This window comes from Elephas maximus, chromosome 1 (genome assembly GCF_024166365.1).
Source record: "Elephas maximus indicus isolate mEleMax1 chromosome 1, mEleMax1 primary haplotype, whole genome shotgun sequence".
Lineage (NCBI taxonomy): Eukaryota > Metazoa > Chordata > Mammalia > Proboscidea > Elephantidae > Elephas > Elephas maximus.
The window spans coordinates 83,674,333-83,692,989 of NC_064819.1; the positions used below are offsets into that span (position 1 = coordinate 83,674,333).

At 40.6% G+C, this 18,657-nt stretch overlaps 1 non-coding gene across 1 annotated transcript; it reads right to left on the reverse strand.

Annotated features, from left to right (window-relative positions):
- Positions 1–16,431: 16,431 nt before the first annotated feature.
- On the reverse strand, positions 16,432–16,504 carry TRNAF-GAA (transfer RNA phenylalanine (anticodon GAA)). Its single transcript has one exon. It is a non-coding gene; the product is annotated as a tRNA-Phe (tRNA).
- Between the last annotated feature and the right edge of the window lie 2,153 nt (positions 16,505–18,657).

Sequence of the window (18,657 nt, forward strand, 5' to 3'; positions counted from 1 at the left end):
AGACTTGAGTTTTCCTCCTTTGCTGTGTGCTTATGATACCCGGATATCATCAAGCGCGAAGACAGACGAATTAAAAAAAAAAAAAAAATCCATCAAATTCCAGGAGAGGAAAAAAAAATTCATCTTCGGAAAATTATTAAAACTCACTGCGTACGCACAGATGGGACTGTGACCAGGCGGAGGTGAAGCTTCTTGTCAGCTGTGTCTGGGGGTTGGGGGTGGGCAGCGGGATTTTATTCTCTGTGTCCGTAACCAGAGAACAGAGGAGCTCCCGTCTCGCCCACATGGACATCCAGTCATGGTTGTGTGCGAGTGTGTAAAGGTACGCATTTGTGAGAGAGTTTCCTTATTGTGGCAACAGATCTTCCAGTTTTTGCTGCATGTGTGGAGGGTCTTATTTCCCAGATCTCAGAGCAGACATCAGTTTGCAATTGACCCGTGCCTTGGCATCTTCCCCAGGAGCTGAGAGGATGCATTCTGCCAGTTCTCACACCCCCAAGGAGACTAGGGCGAGGTCGCTGGAACTCGCCTCCCCTGTCGACCTCCCTTACTCATCCCCTCAGGCGTTTCAGTACCCGCGAGTCCTAGGGACCCGGGGCCCCTGGAGCCTCACTTCGAATTCCCCGGCCCTTCTACAATCCCACGCGGGACCTTCTCTGTGGCGCAGAGCTGCGGGCACGTTCACAGCTACCCGATCCAGCCCTCTGAGCTTTGAGAGGATGGGGCATGCAACTAGGGTGGATGGGTGGGTGGGGCGATCCCCGCAGGGTGCAAGTGCGGGATTGAAACCAGATGAGTGGGTGACCTAATGTGCCTCAAACCAGGCTTAGGTGAGTAGAAGGCATTGTGGGGTTTCGCAGGAGCCATAGGGCTCTTCACTTTAGGAGGACTGTACCTGGATCCAGGAACCCCATGTGGCCAGCAGGCCTCACTTCCCCTTCCCTTCCCCCAAGAGGCTCTGCACTTCTGGATTTCTGATTAGAGTCATTATAGCGCTGGATTTTGCCCCTGTGGGATCTTAGGGGAGCTAGGGTTTTGAGGGAGATTCAGTACCTGAATTCAACCCTCTCAGCCTTTTCTTCTCCTCCATTCCCTCCCCTCCAAATCACTGCTTCTTGTGAGTGCAAGTGATGATCACTTGGCAGTCTGAGTCTCAGTGGAATTCCTTCAGTTAGAGACCCTCACTTAGGGCATCCTAATGAAGAGCCTAAATTACAAAAGATGAGGCGAAAAACAGCGAAGTTGATTTTTTGAAACCTGTATCCCATTTGGAACCATTGGGCTGCCTCTGCTTTTGCTGGTGGTTATCCTTGGACTAATTGAATTACTGGCACTGATGCTCAAGCAGCTCGAAACTTTTCCTGCTTTAGTAGTTCTACAGCACATGTGAGTGAGCAAAATGTCTTCTTGTGTTTGTCCGTATTCTCACAGTAAACTGGTCTGGATTGTGTAGATTTTGTAGCAAAAGTATTTTGTCTAATCAGACAGGAGAAAAACAGTACTAAGCCATGCCTTTGTACAAGCACTATGGCTTATTGGTTCAAAGTCTTCTCTTGTAAATAACAGATCCTGGGTTCCAGTCCTAGTAGGACCTTGATTTTTTCCTCTCCATGGAAAACCAGTCTCCTCTCTATCACCCCACCCCTAAATTCTCTACCTCACTTACTATACTATAAGTTCTGATTCTATTCATCAAAACCACTTGTGAATCCAGGATTCTCACTCCCAAAACAAACGTGATAAGCCCTAAGTAACTTTTCATGAGTTTGCATTAAATTATGCCAGTTCTTTTTCTCCAACATACGTTCACTGAGCTTCTATTATGTGATATGCACAGATTCAAAACTTACACAGCTGTAGCTAGAAAAATATTATTTGCATTTATCCTCCCAACCAGCAAGCCTTTTGTTAGCAATCAATTCAAAATACACATGGGTAAAAATACAAGATGAAATATGATCATGCCTAATCTTTTTAAATTTTATAATAGAAAAAGTAAAAAAATAAACCAGAGGTTGGTTAATCGGGAAGTGTTTCAATAATCTCCGGTATATACACACAGCTGTGTTATGGATTCAGTTGTGTACCCCCCAAAAAGATAAGTTGAAGCCCTAACTCCCAGTATCTGTGAATGTGATCTTGTTTGGAAATCGGTTCTTCGAAGATGTGATCAGCTAACTTGATGTGACATCATATTGGATTAGTGTGAGCCCTAATCCCATCTGAGTGGTATCCTTACAAAAGAGGGGAAAAGACAGAGACACAGACAGAGAAAAGACTGCCACAGAGTTATGCTACGGATATAAACCAAGGGACAACTGTGTTTACAAGAACCTGGAAGAAATAAAAAAGGATCTTCCCCTGAAGCCTCTATGAAAATATAGCCCTGCTGTCACAGTGGTTAAGCGCTCAGCAGCTAACCAGAAGATTGGTGGTTGGAACCCACCAGCCACTGTGGGGAGAAAGATGTGGCACTCTGCTGCCATAAATATTAAACCCCCCATTGGATCAAGTGGATTCTGACTCACAGTGAACCTATAAGATAAGAGTAGAACTGCCCCACAGGGTTTCCAAGGCTGGAAGTATTTAAGGAAGCAAACTGCTGCAACTTTCTCTAGCTGAGCTGCTGGTGGGTTCCAACAAGCACCCAACCTCTTAAACACCATCAGCGTTCCCCCTGTAAAGCATACAGCCTTGAAAGCCCTATGGGGCAGTTCTAGTCTGTCCTATAGGGTCATTATGAGTCAACTATGAGTCAGAATTCACTTGATGGCAATGAGTTTTTGACACCCTGAATTTGGACTACTGGTCTTCAGGGGCAGAAAGATATTAAAAGGTAATATAATAAACCCGAATGAGCCTCTAACACAAAGACATAAGGGTCATATGTGCTATAGTGTGGATTTCAGTGGCACCAAAGTTTGGGAATAAAAGCCTGAGAATGTTATAAAAATATGGATCCCTAGGTCCACTTACCAGTTCCTGATTGGATTGAAATAAGGTGGAGCATATAGTTTAGAATTGTCACCAGGTAATTCATACCATCAGATAGGTTTGGGAACCACTAGCCTAGAAATTTGAATGGGGAATAAGGAACCTGGGGAAACGTCACCCCAGAAGAGGGGCAGTAAACACAAAGAAAGTGGGAGGGGAAAAATGGGTAGAAGGGGCAGTGTGATGTGTCCACTGATAAAGAAATGGAGGCTGCAGATGCTGGGAAGGAACATAGATGGCTGCTGCACAGATAAGAAAAAAGGAGAGAAGTGTGTGGAAGAGGGCTTGGACCTTGTAACTGTGTGGATGAAAGGATTCCGGATCATCGAGGAGGTGGAATATTTCTGAGCTCTCCGTCTGTCTTGTGCTTCCTTTAAGTTCACAAGTAGTAAGAAGGCTCTCTCTAAGGAAAGTGGGCTGAGATCATTTATTCTGCAGAAAACTCCAGGTCCTTTCATCTGAAACTCTGGATATGAGAGTTCAGAACTGGTCTTGTGGTCCCAGGATAAACAGCACACTTTGAAGGGCACACATGAGGTGTTTTTCTTTGTACTACAGAAGCCCAGATCTTGGTGACTTCTGAGAGAACCGAAAGAAATTTCATTGCTGGTGGTAGGGAGCAATGCTTAATGTAGAAGGGGGACATGCCTGAAGATTTTGCCTTGACTTTATCAAATATTAGTGGTTTTGCTTATAAAGTAAATAACACAAAGAATGGCTAGAGAATAAAACCAAAAAAAACAAACCTGTTGCCCTTGAGTCGATTCCAACTCATAGCCACCATATAGGACAAAGTAGAACTGCCACACAGAGCTTCCAAGAAGTGCCTGGTGGATTCGAACTGTTGAGCTTTTGGTTAGCAGCCAAAGCTCTTAACGACTAAGTCACCAGGGTTTTCACCAGGAAGTATTTCACAGTAATTGTCAGGAAAAGTTGAATCCCTGAGCTAGGATAACTCAATGGATGTACAACAGACTCTAAATGAGGGTCCAGATTTCAAGAGCAGGTTCAGGCTTAATAACCACATCACCATCACGCACACACGTATTTCTAACTTTTCCTTAGAAGACCTTTGAAACCGAGCATTCTCCAGAGAAGCTTATTCCATCATTTACAGTGGGCTATTTTATTTGTCACATCTTTTTCTTGACCACCATCTCCCATTCCTAAAGCAAGTCTGTGAGCCAGGAAAACCAGGGTCACTATAATGTCAATACCAACTCTTTATACAGTGCATTTAGTGGTTTGTTGCCAGTGACATAATACAAATTATTGACCAAATCTAGTAGAATGGCAATTAGTGGGTACATAAGTTAGCTCATTGTCTTCTTGAGACTTGGCCCATTTTTTGTTTTTGAAACTCTTTAATGTTAACTGTTCATCTTTGTGGAGCCATGGTGGTACAATGGTAAAGCAGTTTGTGGTGGAACCCGAGAGCCATCCTGAGGGAGAAAGATGGATAGTTGGCTTCCATAAAGATTTACAACCTTAGAAACCTTATGGGGCAGTTCTACTCTGCCCTGCAGGATCACTATGAATGGGAATGCAGTGGACCCCAACAGGTTTAATCTTTATGGTATTGACTAAACCTCAATGGCAACGGGTTTGGTTTGAGTTTTTGGTTTGTTTACTGATCTCTGACAGGAGACACAACCCATTCTCCAACCCTCCGCTCCAGCAAGAACTCTAGAGCCAACCGCTGGATGTCAATTCAAGAAGCTTCCACTTCTTGCCCAACAATAAACAAGGGAACAAGTATGGACTGGAAACTTCTATCTTCTGATCCGGAATCAGAGGCCTATCCATCAGGCCACGTGACCAATACACTAAAGAAGTAGCCCAAACCTCAAAGTGAAAAAGTTGCTACGGAGCATTCAGTTTCTGTCTTCGAATTTTTAACTTTGTAATTGGAAGAAAATTTAACACCATTCAAAAAGGAAATCAAATATCACCTGAAAGCTCTGAACAGAATTACTTAGAATTAATAAACTGATTGTGAGATAAACAGAAGTGACATATTTCTTCGAGGGCTCACTGGTCTAATTCAGTGACAATAATGGTGCACTTGGGTCGAAAAATAAGAGCCAATAACTAAACTCTGCAATAAAGGAGAACTGATGACAGCATGAGAGGGAGTGCCATAGGCTGGTATGATCAGATCTTTTCTGTCTCAAAGATAAGATGGTGCTGGCCCATGGAGCTTGCAAGCTCAAACAGGAGCTCTCCTTGTCAGAAATGCCAGCTTTTAACCTCAGGAAAATATTTTATTAGAATCCATTCATTATGTAGGTTTTTACAACTTGATCCTGTACCAACAAGTAGAAGAATCACCTGATATGCAGGTGGGTCACGGTTGTGGCTCCCAAACCTCCCTGTGAGAGTGGTCCTGATGTCTGAGGTGCAGTTTGGAGATTTCCAAGCTACTTCAAGCAGGGAGAAGAGAGCCAAAAAAGTTTGGAGGAACGGTTGTGTCATTGAAATGCTAACCTCCTAGGTATTTTCCTTAGAATTTTTCTCTAACTTCCTTGTGGATTGACAGACAAATCAATCCAAGGTGATTTTGTGGGACCCACCACCAACTCTGCATTTCATATTTGTAAGTGAGGAGAGATGAGAAATCCACAAATTCCTAAAGTAAAGCAATTACATATCCTCTCTGTTTTCACATACTCTTGGCTTCTTGGAAGTGACAAATTATTTGTGAGAAATAAACAATAGTTTTATCCCATCTCCCATGCCATCTTTCCTCCCTAGATAGCTAGTTCTTCCTTCATCCCAAAACTTCCCTTTTGTTCCTGGATTACCTGTACAGTATTTTTCCAGGTTTAGGTCAAAGTCACAAACATTCTTAGATCATATTATGGATGGATATGCTAATGTGCAAATGTCATCAAGATAATTATCCTATTCCTTTGGATGTAAGCAGTAAACAGTGAATAAGGCATAAAAAAGGAAGAGAAGGAGAAAGAAGGGGAGGGAGATTAGAAACAAAATGCATAGAAGGAGTCGTCACTCATTCATTGTAGGCAAGTTGCAACATTGAGAAGAGCAAGCATAGAGATGTGGAAGATTAAACTCCCTCCCCACAAAAAGGGAAGTAAGGTTGTGTGATCATTAAGGTTGGGTGTCAACTTAGCTGGTCCATGATTCTCAGTGGTTTGGCAGCTTCCTTGTAGTTTGGCAGTTGTATGATGAAGTGATCACTTCCATGATGAGATTTGATATGTGATCGCCTGCATGATGGGATCTGCCATGAGTAGCCAATCAGATGAAAAGGATTTCCTTGGGGATGTGGCCTGCATCCAGTATAGGTGGACTCTTTGGCAAGGATCTTAAGCTTTAGCTTCCTCTGGATCCTGCAGCTGGCTTCTGTTCCTCTGACTTCTGGTTCTTTGGACTTGAGCTAGCAGCTTACCTGCCATCTTGCCTACTGGTCTTGGGATCTGTCAGTCTTCAAAGCCTGTGAGGAAGAGCCCTGCTGTCTGGCCTACCAATCTTGGCTGTGCCAGCCCATGGCTATGTGAATCAGAAGAAGTCTCTACCCTAACCCATAGCCTTTGGACATTCCAGCCTCTACAACCACAGGAGCCATTTCCTTGATGTAACTACCTCTCTCCATATATATTTTTATATGCTTGACTGGTCTTGCTTCTCTAGAGAAGCCAGCCTAAGCAGGTTGCTACACTTAATTTGAACTGGTAATATGATGACACACTGTGATTTATGTATACACACATACTTACATACATACATATATATATACTCTTTTACCACGAAAAAAAATCTATGCAAAGAGATACACTCAAAAACCCAATAAATTAACATGAATTTGTAAAAAGTTCAAGTAATCCATAAAAAAACAGCAAAAAAAGAAATAAAGAGAGAGAACATACAAACAGAAAACAAAAAATAAAATGCCAAACCTAAGCTCTGGAATAATCAACAATTGCATTGAATGTAAATGCTCTAAATAAACCAATTAAAGTACAGAAATTGGCAAGTGGATTCTAACATATGGCCGTAGGCCTTCCCCCGGTTATGAAACAGATCTCTTCCTGACAGTGTCTTTAAGTCGAATTTGTAAATACGTCAAAACAGGTGCATATGGTTCTTATTTAGCCTTCCTTTAGGTCAAAAAAGGCTGGGAGTCTTTTCAGCGATTCAAAAGCTGCGCATGCAGCATGTAAAAGTGATTGTCCTGAAGAATTTGTTGGAGTAGGGTTGGTTGAATCATTTCAAAGTGCGGGTGAATTTTTGGTTTTGCTCATTTTGTAATGTTACTATATACTGTTCATTGTGGAACATTCCCTGGACTCAAACAGATATGGCTGTGGCAGCATGCATGTCTGTTTTTTTATTTCTGACTCTTCTATAATATTCTTTGACTTGGATAGACATGGCTCTAGCAGCATATTTGTCCATTTCCTACTTCTGTGTCTTTGCATACATGCCAAATAAAACTTTATTTTTGCTGTACTAAATTTTGTGGTGTTTCTATGCTAGGACAAAGCTCACCCATACTTTTGCAGTGGACTTCTATACTGCTTACATCTGGTTCTTGGAAGAGTGAAGAATCCGGAAAGCCAAGGTTGCCATACAACTGAAGTTCCTTACAAGAGTCCAAGAGAAAGAAAGCAGTGGCTTAGGAAACAAGAATGCATATGGGGGCATAAAGAAGAAAGTGTGTAGCGGCACAATTTCCTCCAAGGAGGAAGAGGAATGGCCTGTTAGCCACAAAGAAGCCTCTTTCAGATCACAGGCCTGCCTAATGCCAAGAATAGTTGCAATTCCCTTATGTTATAGGTTTAACAACTTGATCCTAGACCAGAAGATTGGCCTAATCACACTGTGGCACCTGGAGAAGCAGCAGGGTCCAGACTGCCAAGTCTTTCTGTGAGGACAGAGATAAAGATTACAGTCTCTGTTTTGGAACTTGCAGCCTTTTTAGCTTGGATTTCAAATTGAGGACCACTACTCTGTCTTACTTATCTAGTGCTGCTATAAGAGAAATACCACAAGTGAACACCATTAATTAACAGAGGCTATAAAGATTTTTATTTTTTTTTATAAGTTTTATAGGACACTAGCTCTAGAGGATGGCTTCCTCTCTGTGTCAGCTCTGGGGGAAGTTCCTTTTCTCTTCAGCTTTTGTTCCCTGGTTCCTTGGAGATCTCCATGTGCCATGGCATCTATCTTATGCCATCTCTGCTTGCTTAATTGCTCCGTTTATATCTTCTGAATGGTTGACTCCAGATATACCCAACACTAATCCTGCCTCGTGAACATAACAAAGTCTACCCATTTCAAAATGTGATTGTAACCACAGGCATAGAGGTTAGGATTTACCACACTTGTTTGGTGGGACACAACTCAATGTATAACAGACACCCAAATAGCTTGACTGGACTTCAGGTTTTTTGACTAGAGAGCATCACTTTGCTTCCATTGTGAATTCATCCAGAAAAAACAAGGGATGTTTTCTGTGAACTCCAAAGTCAACTAATCTATTGGGGGTCTTGAAAAGATGAGAAAATCTTCATGTAAGGGAAATAGAGCAACCACTTGGGAATGGACAGCAAACCCCAGGAGCCAGTCTTTCTCCTCAGCACACACCTGGCCCTTAGCATTTCCTTCTCAAATGTACACAGCAGTGCTTCTGAAGTTTTGGCATCTGTATTACTTGGAGGGCTTGAACCACGGATTCAGTGGATCTAGAGTTGGGCCTTGAACTTGTAATTCTGCTCACAGCACCCTAATTTCTCCCCATTCCTTGCTCCCCTGTGCAATACTCACTGTGGAAAACATACTCGTGTTTGCTTAAAGGGTCTAGAGAGAACACATGGATAACAGAAAAAAAAAAAAAAGAGCGAATACATGGAATGACCACATTGCCTCTGTGCATAAAATACATCCTAAAGGATAAATATTTGACCTCAGAAACACAACCAACATGTGGCCAGTTAAAATTACAAGCCAGACAGTCTCTCTCCTGAGTAACTCCTGTGTATTTTTGTGTTGAAAGAGAAAATCGAGAAGTAAAGGCATCCCAGCTTGATAAAGGGACAGACTGGAGAGCTGGGAACAAACATCTCTTTCTGTCTTCCAAAGACCTTTGATTCAAGGAAATACAGTCTTAGAGGTAGTTTTGAAACCATTAAGCATTCGAAATCTTCAAAAGGTACAACCAATGGACCAGAAATTCTGAAAAGTTTCTTGGTCATACAAAGCAGATGTGATCAGATTGACTGTGAAGGAAGAGAGGCTGCCTATCTTCTTTATAAAGGAAGCATACCTGTGATCCCCAAAAAACAAATACAAAAATTCGCTGCCATGGATTCGATTCCTACCCATAAGGATCCTGTAGGACAGAGTAGAACTGCCCTGCAGTGTTTCCGAGGAGTGCTGGTGGACTCTAACTGCTGTTCTTTTGGTTCGCAGATGTAGCTCTTAACCTCTACACCACCACCCATGACCCAGTCACCTTTTATTTGTAGTAGTCCCCCACTAATGACGGTGACCCAAGTCGATTCTTAATTCAAATATCTCTCTTTTTGTTTTTAGTTTGTATTACTGTTGCAATTTCTTGCTAATATTTTAAAGAATTCGATCTTTATTTATTTTGCAGAGTTAGCACGACAATGATAAACATAAGCAACCTTATGTGTAGGACATATTACTAACGATCAGATGTAGAAAAAAGGGTGATGGTAAGTGTAGTTCACTTTAACTTAAATACGGCCTAAGTCGTAAATACTTGGATCTGTATTCCATTTTGGGAGAAAAACCTTTCCCTGCTTATTCACATCTATCTACCTCCTTTTGATGTTAACAGAGGTTTCCAGTGGATTTTGTATTAAAGACTTAAAATAAGGAGGAAATACAAGAAAATTGATATTATGGATTATCAATTGGGAATGTGTTGATTCTGCCCTTTCTTGTACTTTTGTTTTAGGAAGCCTTCAAATTTCCATAGTCTTCGGTTTCCATTTTCAAATGTTGAACTTTGAAATTGGAAGAAAATTTAACACCATTCAAAAAGGAATCAACTAACAGCTGAAACCACTGAAAACAATTACATAGAATTAATAAACTGTGCTGTGATCAAAAGTGACGTATTTCTTCGATGGCACTCTTCTCTAAGTCACAGATGATAATGATGCTTTTGGATGGAGAAATACAAGTCAAGAAGTAAACTCTTCAATACAGATGTGCAGATGACAGCATGAGGAGAGGGAGTTCCAGAGGTTGGTATGTTCAGGCCTTTCCTGTCTCAAAGATAAGATGGCATTCCTCCAAGGAGAAAGGTCTGGAATCTCAGACAAGAGCTCCTCTTGTCAGAAGTGCCTATTTTTAACACCAGCAAAATATTTTATCAGAATTCATTCATAGCATAGATTTTAACAACTTGATCCTCTATCACCTGATACGGAGGTGGAACAAGGTAGTGGGTCCCAAACCTCCCTTGGTGAGTTTGCCAGTGGTCCGATGTGCAATTTGGTGACTTCCAAACTACTTCATGTGAGGAGAGGAGAACCAAAATACCTTGGAAGGGCACTTCTCTTATTGAAATGCTAACTCTTAGGTATTTTGCTTAAAAGTTAGCTCTTTTTCTATTGATTCACAAATGACTCCAAGCAATTTTGTGTGACCCAACCCCAACTATGCCTTATATATTCATAGGGAAGGAGCGAATAAATCCACAAATTCCTAAAGTACAGCAATTGCAAATTCTCTCAGTTTTCACATAGCCTTGGTTTCTTGGAAGCACAGAGTTTTCTTCAGAAATAAACAACACTCTTTTCCCAGAAGACATACTCTGTCTTTCCTCCTCATAGAGGCTAGTCTCCTTCACACCAAAACTTCCCCATTTGTTCCCAGATTCCCTGTACAGTATTTTCTCAAGTTTTAGATCAAGACTCATGAACTATCTTGGATCATACTCGAGATGGTATGTCCTAATGTACATTAATTCATCAGGATGATTCTCCTCTTCCTTTGGGTGTGGCAGCAAACAGTGAATAAAGACAGGAAGAAGGAAGAGAAGAAAGAAAAGGAAGAGGAAGAGGAGAAAGAAAGTGAGAAGGAGTGGCTCACATTGGTAGACAAATTGCATCATTAAGAAAGGTAAGCACAGAGATTTAGAAGATTAAACCCAGGCTCCTTGACATCCCCATCATTACGGTATAAGTTCATAAGTCTTCAAATTCTCTCCAACTCTTTTCTCCTGTTTCTCAAGGCTGCAAGAAAAATGTACAAGACAATGCAGAGGGATATGAAGAAGAGTAGCATTCGTGTTGCTTCCAGAAAAGTAAGTGCGGGTGGGGAATAAGAAGCAAAGGGACAAATCAGCACATTTGGCAAGTAATGAAGTCCTTCACATCTAGCTGTATGCTCAGAAACCCAGCAGTGCTTTCTGTATGGGTCGTTAAAATCTCAGGAGATACAAGGAAAGAGAGAAGGAAGGGAAATGATCTAACTGAAGACAGCACCTCTTTCAAACAAAGTATTCTTGGCAACAAAGAGAATTCAAGAGAACTATCTGAACACATGAAGTATGAAACCAATTAGCCACATATAACCAAAAACCAAACCCGTTGCCATCAAGTCGATTCCGACTCACAGAGAACCTGTAGGACAGAGAAGAACGGACCCTAGAGGGGAACCAAAGAGTGGCTAGAGGATTGCAACTGCAGTATAGAAACCTAAAAGTTATGCTCAAGAAAACATACATAAGCTGGTCTGTGAGCTCAGTAGGTACAGCATCAGACTTTTAATCTCAGGGTACAGGATTCAAGTCCCTTTTCAGGGGATTTTATTTACTCTTCATTATTTTTCTTACATAGAAGCCCTTCATTTTACCCTAAGTACTCCTCTTAGAAGCTCTGTTTCTTCACTCCTCTCTTTTCACTCTTTGCTCTACAGGAATCTGAAGAAAAGCAGCCTTGAAAAAGAAATAGTAGCCATTCCTAACTCTGTGTTTAATTCTTTAATTCAGATCTGTAGATAAACATCAGCCTGAGACCAGAAGAACTAGATGGTGCCCGGCTATAACCGATGACTTTCCTGACAAGGAAAACAACAGAGAATCCCTGAAGGAACAGGAGAGAAGTGGGATGCAGACCTCAAATTCTCCTAAAAAGACCAGACTTAATGGTCTGACCGAGACTAGAAGGATCCCAGGGGTCATGGTCCTTCTGTTATCCCAACATAAGAACCATTCCCAAAGCCAACTTTTCAGACAGGGATTGGACTGGAGTACAAGATAGAAAATGATACTGGTGAGGAGTGAGCTTCTTGGATCAAGTAGACACATGAGACTATGTGGGCAGCTCCTGTCTGGAGGGAAGATGAGAAGGCAGAGGGCGAGAGAAGCTGGCTGAATAGACACGGAAATACAGGGTAGAGAGAAGAAGTGTGCTGTCTCATTAGGGGAGAGTGACTAGGCGTATATAGCAAGATGTATATAAATTTTTGTATGAGAGACTGACTTGATTTCTAAGCTTTCATTTAAAGCACAATAAAAAATTTTTTGTTTTGTTTTAATTTGTAGAAAAGTCAAAGCAAGCACATATGTTTCTTATTTAGCCTTCCTTTACTGCAAGAAAGGCTGGAAGCCTTTTCAATGATTTAAAAGCTGTCATGCAGCATGTAACAGTGGTTGTGATGAACAATTTGGTGGAGTAGGGTTGGCTCAATTATTTCAAAGTTAGGGCAAATTTACCTACCATTAAAGGGCAAAAGCAGTTGTCCTGAAGTCAGACTTTTGTAACGTGGGAACTGCCTGTATAAGTTGTCTACAAGGAACTCATTGCATATATGTAACTATATGGTCAGGTAGAAATCTAAGAGAATTTTTGAAAAGATATATCATGCAAACATTAACGAAAAGAAAACTCAATTGGCTATATTTACATCAAATAATGAAAGCTTCAGAAAAAAAGTGAATAAGGACAGAGATAGATACCACTTAATGATAAAAGGATCGATCCACCAAAAGGAACAAGAAGTCACCAACTTACAACAGGGTTCCGTTCTAACGATTCCTTCCTAAGTTGGTTCTGCTGTAAGTCAAATACCTCTTCTCTTCTTTTCAGTTTTCATTATTATTAGTAGTATCTTTATAAATCCAAGCTTCATTTGCCTTGGGAGGTTGGAAAAATTACATACAATCTTATAGATATGGTGACAGTAACAAATTACACACTATATTACGTATTACTAATGATGGGGAAAAAAAAACAGTTGTGTGTTTCTTTGTGACACTAACATGAGACAATTGGGACTACCTGAATAGAAGGGTTAAATGTATATGCACCAAATAACAGAGGTGAGAACTATGTGGAAAAAAAAACTGATTGAATCAAAAGGAGATGGAGGAAAATCCACAATTATCGTTGGAGACTTCGACACCTATCTCTAAATAATTGAAAAGCAACGAAACAGAAAATCAACAAACATATACAAGGACTAAAAAACTCCATCAGTCAACAGACCTAATCAACATTTATATAAAACTTCACCAAACAAGAGCAGAATGCACATTCTTTCAACCCCCCAAGGAACGTGTATCAAGATAGAGCATATACTCCTGGCCACCAAACAACCTCAACGAATTTAAAAGAATTGAATCATACAGAGTGGGTTCTCTGACCACAATGGAATCAAACTAAAAATCAGTCACAGAAACATAAAGCATATTTTGCAAGTTGCAAACTAAGCCACGCACTTCTATACAATCTATAAGTCAAAGAGGAAGTCTCAAGAATATAAAAATAAAAACACAGCATGTCAAAATTTATGGGACACCCTGAAGCAGTACTAAGAATTTTATAGCACTAAATGCATGCAGAAGAAAAAAGCTTCATATCAATTATCTACACTCTATCTTCAAGAATCTAAAAATTTTTAAAAAAGAGGGGTACAGAAGAGCAAAATAAACTCAAAACAAGCAGAACAAAGGAAATAGTAAAAATAAGAGCAGAAATAAATTAAATTCAAAGTAAACAAAATAAAGAAAATCAGTGAAACAATAAGTAGGTTCTCTGAAAAGATGAAGAAAATTAACAGACCTCTAGGAAGACTGAAAACAAAAAAAAGCAACCAAAAAAAGGGGGGACAACCCAAAGTGTCAGAATCAGGAATGAAAGAGGGGATATCATTATAGACTACAGACAAGGAAAGAACAGTAAGGAAATAGTATAATCAATGCCACACAGATGATTTTGACAACATAGTTGAAATGGACCAGTTGATCAAGAAACTCAAACTGCCACTACTCACTCAATATGAATATGTATTTTGAATAGCACTATATTAAGGATATATGATTTAGCAATTTTAAAACACCTCCACCCAATAAAAGAATCACCAGGCCCAGAAAGATTAATTAGAATATTGCAACAAATATTGAAAGAGTTAACACAGACTATCCACAATCGTTTCCAGAAAATAAAAGAGGAGGGAATACTTCCTAGTTCATTGTACAAGCCAGTATTACCCTCCCCAAACTCTCCTTTCAATTTTTCCTACCGTGTTCCTAAAGTGCCTGGAGAGAACAAGTGGATAACAGGAAAAGGAGATAACACATGAAATGATCACGTTACCTCTGTTGATAAAATCCTTCCTAAAATAAATAAATAATTGACCCCAGGAACATGACCAACTTGAGGCCAATCAGACTTGGAAGCCAAGCAGTCTCTCTCCTGACTATCTGCTATGGATATTTTTGAGGGGGAAGAAAATTGAGAAATAATGACATCCCAGAAGGCAGTGGTGGGAGCAAACATCAAATTCTGTGTCTTCCTAAAGATGCTCTGACTCAACAGAAATACATACCGAAATACAGGCATTTTTCAATCCATAATGCATTAGAAAGTTAGCAGCAGTGCACTAGAAATTCCTGGAACTTTACTGGTCATACAAAGCAGATGTGATAAGATTGACTGTGAAGGAACAGAGTCGGCTGCTGTTCTTTACAGAGGAAGTGTTCAGCATACCTGTGACACGTTCACCCTTTATTTGTAGTAGTCCCCCACTAAGGCCAGTGTCCCAAGGCAATTCTCAAGTTACTCGAATATCTTTTTTTTTTTTTTAAGTTTTCCTTATTGTTGCCTTCTTTGTCAATATTTTAAAAAATTCGTTCTTTACTTATTTTGCGTGCTTGGCATGCGAACGATAACATAACAAAGATTGTATGCAGAACATACTACTAACGACAAGATGGACAGCCAAAAAAAACATGAGGGTCTTAAGTGTGGTTCATTGTAACTCAAATATGGCCTAAGTCGGAAACTACCTGTATCTATTTTCCGTTTTTATAGAAAAATCTTTCCCTGCTTCTTCACATGGGTCTACCTCTTTTTGATGTTAACTGAGGTTCCCAGTAAAAGTTTTATTTAAAGATTTAAAATAAGGAGGAAAATGGAGTAAGGAAATACAGGAAAATTGATATTATGGAATATCAATTGGGAATGTGTTAGTTCTAGTTATTTCTTCTCCTTTCGTATTAGGAAAGCTTCTAATTCCCTGACAGTCTTCGTTACCTTGCCCAGAGTCCACGCCGCTCGCTCATCTAAAAAGACTCAGGGCCTACAGCCGTCCATCTCTCATTTTTAGACGGAGCACCGGTACAGAAATCCGTGGGCATTAAGGGGGCTTCTCTGCTTTTGCTCCATCCTTTGTCCCAGAAAACACAGTGAACTAAAGAAAACTTTCCGGGGGACCCTTCCCCCATCCCTTTTTCTGCCTGTCTGCCTCTTTAATGATAGTACAAATGGGAGCCAAAGTGAACCACCTGTTAACGTGCAGGCTTTTCTGCCTGGTGTTTCAAGTGATTCCGTTGGGATCCGGTTCTTCATTTCTTTTCTTTATTAACGTCTTCCTTGGGTTGTCACAGTCAAATTAGGGGATGTAGAGGCTCACAGCCTGTGAATGGAAGAGCACTCAAGGGAATCCACCGGGTTATATTTTTCCTTTGTATGTGTGCAGGAATGATATGGAAAATATTAGGAGAACTACATCGGTATTCCTTCAGGGGAAAAATTAAATAAAACTGTTGCTGTTGAGTGGATTCCGACGCATAGGAACAATATAGGACAAGATAAAACTGCTCCATAGTGTTTCCTAGAATCTGCCAGTTGCCCTTTGGTTGGTAGCCCAGTTCTCAACTAGTGGACGACCCGGGGGCTCTTTCTTTCCTGAAAGAATGACTTTAAACAGTGTTTAAACAGAGGAAAACTCTGGACGTGCTGGGGATCCATCCCTAAACCTCTTACATACAAAGCATGCGGTCTACCACTGAGCTGCGCCCTCCTTCCGTACAAGTTTTTGCTTAACTTTATTTACAGTTAGTTTTTATTAGAATCCTAAAGCCTTGGAATGCAACTGTTATTAAAAAAAAAAAAAAGATAATAATAATTATGCATATGTCAACAGAACTGCCGAAACCCGGGATTGAACCAGGGACCTTTAGATCTTCAGTCTAACGCTCTCCCAACTGAGCTATTTCGGCTACCGGGTGAGGGAGGGGGCGCGGGGTGCCAGTTTAGTTATACCTGAAAGTATTGTTTACAGGACTTGTACGTTTGTAAATGTAAATCTCATGCAATATTACCTACTCACAAACCTGAAATTCTGTGAGGTCTGTTGCCATCCACGTCTGAAAAGTGTTTTCCAATTTTTGAAGACTATGGATGGGTTGGTAGAGGAGGAGTGCCAAGAATGGAAGGTAAAACAGGAAGAAGCTTCTCTGCTTGGTAACCTCAGGCTGTCCCACGCTCCAAACACTACTCAGAAAACTAAGGAAATTCCTAAAGAAATGATCGAGACTGTTCTTTCTCTCCTCTTTCAGTCCTTCTTTTTCTGTGTTGTTCTTAGTGACACTGTAATGGGGAACAGAGGGTTATTGAGCACATTAGTGTGAAGGGCTTCTTATTCTGGAGTAGAAATGGGGAAACATAATCCATCAAACAATGTGTTTATTTCCATACGAATACGCAAAAAGTGTTTTCGAAAGGAGAAAAGAACGGAAACGTTGGGAATTATAAAAAGCAGATGAGTTGCATGGTTTGCTGAGCGATTATTCTGGTTAATCATAAAAGGACTTTCACTAAGGGTTTTCAAACACCATGTTGTAGAAAACACCCCACACCACACACATACACCCAGCTGAATTAAAATCACAAGAGTACTGGCAAGTACATTTCTTACATATGCCAACAGAATTCCAGTTCCTTCTCTTTAGAACTTTATATAACGTCATAAGGTGGTCATTTAATATCACATCAGATTCCTGAGGGAGATGCATGCAGCCAAAGGGCTATGGGCGGGTGTGAGGAGAGGGAGGGGAGAGAAGGATAAGGATACACAGATACATCTGAGTTACTTACATTTCCTAAAATAAACACTGGCCATTGGAGGTCAATTCAAGGGGCTTCTACTGCTTGCCAAACCAGAAACAAGGCACCAAGAAGGGACTCAAACTTTCAGTCTTCTGATCCAGAATCAGAGGCGTTGTCCATCAGGCCACTGGAGCAATACACTAAAGAAGTAGTCCAAACCTAAAAGTGAAAATGTTGTTAGGGAGCATTGGGTTTGTTTTCAAACTTTTCACTTTGCAAAAGGAAGAAACTTCAACCACATTCAAAACAGAAATCAAATAGCAGCTGAAACCCGTGAAGATCACAATTACTTAGAATTAGTAAATTGTGAGATTATAAGAAATGACATATTTCTTGAAAGGCACTCTCCTCTAGTCACTGATAATAATGGTGCATTTGGGTAGAGAAACATGAGCCAAGAACTGAACTCTGAAATAAAGGCGTGCAGATGACAGCACGAGGAAAGGGGGAGCCATAAAAAAAATGCTATATTTAGACCTTTCCTGTCTTAAAAATAAGGTGGCATTACTTGAGGGAGAAAGGTCTGGAAGCCTAAACAATAGTACACCTTGTCGGAAATGCCTGCATTTAATGCCAGGAAAATATTTTATTATAATCCATTCATAACATAGGCTTTAACAACTTGATTCTCTACCAACAAGTAGAAGAATCACCCGATATGCAGGTGGCCCAGGGTTAAACCAAAAACCAAACCCACGGCCGGAGCGTTGATTCTGACTCATAGCGACCCTATAAGACAGAGTAGAACTGCCCCCTAGAGTTTCCAAGGAGGCCTGGTGGATTTGAACTGCTGACCATTTGTTTGGCAGCCATAACACTTAACCACTACACCACCCAGGGCTATGGATTCTAAATTGGTCCCTGGAGCACTGGTCCAATTGGCAGATCCCCAATCGATGCCTTATATATTCGTAGGGTAGGAGAGATGAGAAATACATAAATTCCTAAAGAAAAGCAATTACAAATTCTCTCAATTTTCACAGTCTTCCATTCTTAGAATTGCCGAGATATTTGCAGAAATAAACAATACTCTTTTTCCATGACAGGCTTAGTCTTTCCTTCCCAGAGAGGTTAATCTTTTCTTCTCACCAAAAGTCTTCCCTTTTGTTTGTTCCCAGATTCCCTGTACCTTATTTTCTCCAAGTGTAGGTCAAAAGGAACGAACTGTCTTGGATCATATTCTAGGTAGTATGTTCTAAGGTACATTTCTTCATCAAGGTAATTATCCTTTTTCCTTGGATGTGGGCAGCAAACAGTGAATAAA